Raw genomic sequence first — 4,953 nt, 5'->3', positions numbered from 1 at the left:
AAATATGAAATGTAAACCCACTTTAAATGATATAAACGTAGTGAAAAAATGCTGGAGATATCTGAAATAAACTTTTGTTTACATTCATTTGTGTCCTCAGATCCAGGTGGCACATAAAAAGGTAAAAGTTGTGCTTACCTAGGGTTAGAATGTTAATTTGGTTGGCAAAGTGGTTACCAAATATTTGAATTTATCTGTTTTTTTTTTCAATTGGCTAAAAATGCAATAGAAATGTATGAGAAATTTACCAGACGGTCAGTTTGTTATCGCCTTTTTTCTTTGACACAGCGTGAAAATGAGCTTATCTGCACAAGCCAATTTCTGCGAGCTTTGAAAAAATGGTCACTAAAGTGTAATACTCTGTCAAAAATTTTACTTTCATTTGAGAGATTCAATTCAATTTATTGAATTTTATGAGACTTAAACCCAAGAATATATGTGAAAACATTATCACCATGTTGTGTATATTTCAATTCCCAGGACTTTTTCAAAGCATGAACTTTTTATTGATACGCACTGTAGAAGTACCACATTTTTGCTTGCTGTTAGTGTGTGAATAGTGTTCCATGATTTGATGAAGAAAAAAGAACAGTTAAGTTAATTTTTGAGAAAATGTGCACATTGTTTTTGAATAAATACAGAAAGCAAATACCTCAAAGATTCAATTAAATATGTTTTTATACATTTTTTTAATTGGTCTCCTTCCAATTTTTTATTTCCAAAATTCTTTTTAAGATTTTGTCAAAGATGAGGGGAAAAACTCCTGAATAAAAAAAAGATTGAACTTGAATTTAATGACTTTGTCAGAAACTATCACATTCATAGATTGTCTGTTCACATTTAGTAATGATATTAACTCGAGAGCTCCACTTGGCAATAAATGCTGCCTTTGACAATTTTGAGTTCTTGGATAGTTTGCTTGAATATTTGGCATAAATGGCTTGTTTAAAAGTTCTTCTCAGTCAGTCATGATATCTTGGTAAAAATATTGACCGTCTTTGTTAAATGGAGCAATGAAAATGTTAAGTACATTATGCCTACTTAAAAAGGCTTAGATACTTATGGAAAACGAAGGGAAAAAGATAAAGTATGTAGTTATTGTGTATTTGATAATCAAGGTCTCAATAACCTATTGTTATTTTTTTTTTCAGTTTTAAATTTGCAGGAATTGGAAAATATGTTAAAGCCATATTAAAATATTGTATGACTAAAAGTTATTACTACCATCATTTTCACATTATAAAAATATATATTCAGACATTCAACTATACCACAAAGACCAGATGTTATGATATTGTGTAGTATATTGGTCACAATTCAATTATATTCAATTATTTTGTATAATTATTTTTATTCAAAATGAGTAATGTGTGTGGTATAAGGGTATTATTAGTGGTCTTAGATAAATCACTTCAGAATTTATATTTTATATGACAGTATGTTGTATGTGTATCATAGGTAGGGAATTGAATTATGTATGTATATTTGTAGATGACTCATATTTTTAGTATTTTTTGTAAAATGTCTTTCATTTTTTCTAAATATGAGATTTAATGTGGATGGATCGGGCTTGCATATTAACAAGTAAAGTATCAACTCTTAAATTGTGTATATAGTAAATATCATTTTATTATGTGAAATATGTAAATCAATCTGCATTATATTTCATAGAAAATATCATTTATTGCCAATGCAAAGATTTCTTTCATATTACGTTCTGACTTTCTATGTGTCAAGCATCTCTTTTGCATGTGGTTATGTGTCATACCAATACTACTTCACCACAACTTTAATAAAATAATGCAGCATTCCATTGCACCTGATTTCCAAATCCCATATACCGGTAGAGAGAGGCAAATGTCAATTACTGTCCTTCCACATAGTACATAATATACCAACCACATCAAAATAATATTTGTACCACTTAAAAGTTTCTCAGACATTCAATAATCAGTCGTTTAGGAGCAAGCTATGGATCTTGTTGAGGTGATTATGGCTTAGTTCCATGTAACCCAAGGATCTCAAAATGTTCATCATTCATATGTTTTGGTGCTACAGCAGGGGATAGATATGATTTAAATTTATACTGAAAGGGGTACTCTGGGCTGAAAATATTTGTATCTGAATAAATAGAGTAAAATTCACGGAGCAAAATACTGAAAATTTCATCAAAATCTGATAGCAAATAACAAAGTTATTGAATTTTAAAGTTTATCAATATTTTGTGAAAACTTTTCATGTTATTACATGAAATCATGATTGTTTCATTATTTTATACATGCGTGAATGGTATGTCTCCCATATAATGAAATAAGTGGAAGCAGTGAATATCTAATGCACTAAATCAGCTGTCAATACATTTTTTTTTAATTCTTGGAGGAAAAAAAAATGAGTAAACCTAGTTTCATATACTAGTAGTAATATACAAAAGAACAAGTGGGGATATAATATCATCAGTTTGCTCATTTACTATTCATGAAGCATGCCTACAATTGTTTTACCAGAATAATGCAAATATTTAAAATGTTATAACTTTGTTATTCCTTGTCTGATTTCGATCAAATTTTCAGTGTTTTGTTTGTCTGATTTTTCTTTATCTGTTCAAACCATATTACTTTCAGCCTGGATAATCTCTTTAATAGCTACTCATGTGCAAATGGAATTATTGAGAAAGGAAATTAACTATACATTGTTCTCTTGTGTTTTATCCAAGTGTTTGTTCATTGTAAGCAAAAACAGAGATGCTAATTTGAAGGAGAGATTGCATCCCTCTATCATGTATTTTGCTTAAGATAAAACTCTTGGATGACATGGCACAAACAGTGGGGCTATAGAGTTAGAATTAGACTTGATTTTTTATTAATTATTGTGTGCGATCACCAATTAATTATATGCTTCCATGTGATTGAAAAAATTGTTTCATTAGCTGCAGTCTTTTCATTAATGAACCAAAAGAAACCAATTTACAACTTTGTATCAATTCATGCTTCATCAAATTTACATTTAACTTCAATATAAGTTATTTATTTTATTGTTAATCAGGTGTTTTCTTATATTTTGTGCTAAATTTCATATGCTAAAGCTTGTATTCACTGCAGTTGTCTCTGCTATCTAATATATGTGTTATTCTTTATGAATATTTTTTCATTTGATTTTAATATTCATCTTCTACATATTTTGTTTACAAATGATTTTTCTGTAAATTAATCAGTTCTTTATATAATGAATTTTATTGATTTCAAATCTGATTTTGCATTGTCATTATCTGTATAATAATATTGCATCAGGGATATTAACAAGTCCATTTTCATAAAGCTTATTAATTATCTGTGCAAGTTACCGGCTAATATAAGCTACTAAAATGGCACCAATTGAATGGCTGAGAGCTTAATTATCATGGAACCTTCATATTTTCTTTTAATATTAAAGTTTTATGAAAGTGAGCCCTGGGGCCTGTAACACAAAGCTAAGCAATGATCGTAGAACATTATCCTACGATTGATTACATTGACTGCAATGTATAATCAATCATGAAAATCAAGCATACAATTAATCTCTAACCTTTGTGTCACAGAACCCAGATCAAAGAATGTAAAGAATATCAGTAATATAAAACAATTTGCCAAGCCTTAAATTCAGACCAATGCCTGGGAACCATAGTCTTCATTTTTTTCTTCAATTTTTTACAAATTGTTTAATTTTAACTACGCATAGAGACTCTACTTATGTAATGTATTATGCATCATTCAAATATAATTATTTTTACTGCATGCTTAACAATGATGAATAAATATTGTGTTTTACTAAAATGAATTGTTTTTTACTGTTTGTTGTTTGCTGTTCTTAATAATATTTGATGAAATAATACTCAAGTTTGTTTGAAGATCTACATGTAGGTTGGAAATAGAGGAGAATACAATCCAAATGACAAGTTCTGAAAGTAGATAATGTAACAAGCAGATTTGTAAGTTCAAACAAATTGGAAGTTGATTGATGGGTGAAAATGTTACTTAGATAAGCTTCTGGGAATTGTTTCATAAAATCCACTATTAACATAAACAAGTGGAATGCCTCTGGCCGTCTCACCTGCATCACGCGATTCAATATAGCAGCAGTGCTGATTTTGAAAACTACTATAACTCGCACAAGATGTTCAGTGATACTTGGTTACTCTTATTTCCACGTTTTATGAACTAGACCAATACACTTATAGAGATATGATGGCAATTCAACAAATACCCCCAACGTGGCCAAAGTTCTTTGACCTTACATGACCTTTGACCTTGATCATGTGACCTGAAACTCGCACAGGATGTTCAGTGATACTTGATTACTATTATGTCCAAGTTTTATGAACTAGACCAACACACTTTCAAATTTATGGCTGTAATTCAACAAATACCCCAATTTGGCCAAAGTTCATTGACCCTAAATGACCTTTGACCTTGATCATGTGACCTTAAACTTGCACAGGATGTTCAGTAATACTTGATTACTATTATGTCCAAGTTTCATGAATCAGATCCATAAACTTTCAAAGTTATGATGGTAATTCAACAGATACCCCCAATTCGGCCAAAGTTCATTGACCCTAAATGACCTTTGACCTTGGTCATGTGATGTGAAACTCATGCAGGATGTTCAGTGATACTTGATTAACCTTATGTATAAGTTTCATGAACTAGGTCCATATATTTTCTAAGTTATGATGACATTTCAAAAACTTAACCTTAGGTTAAGATTTTGATGTTGATTCCCCCAACATGGTCTAAGTTCATTGACCCTAAATGACCTTTGACCTTGGTCATGTGACATGAAACTCAGGCAGGATGTTCAGTAATACTTGATCAACCTTATGGCCAAGTTTCATGAACTAGGTCCATATACTTTCTAAGTTATGCTGTCATTTCAAAAACTTAACCTCAGGTTAAGATTTGGTGTTGACGCCGCCGT

This window comes from Lytechinus pictus, chromosome 2 (genome assembly GCF_037042905.1).
Source record: "Lytechinus pictus isolate F3 Inbred chromosome 2, Lp3.0, whole genome shotgun sequence".
Taxonomy (NCBI): Eukaryota; Metazoa; Echinodermata; class Echinoidea; order Temnopleuroida; family Toxopneustidae; genus Lytechinus; species Lytechinus pictus.
The sequence above is the reverse complement of the archived record's forward strand: the minus strand, read 5'-3'. Positions refer to the sequence as shown.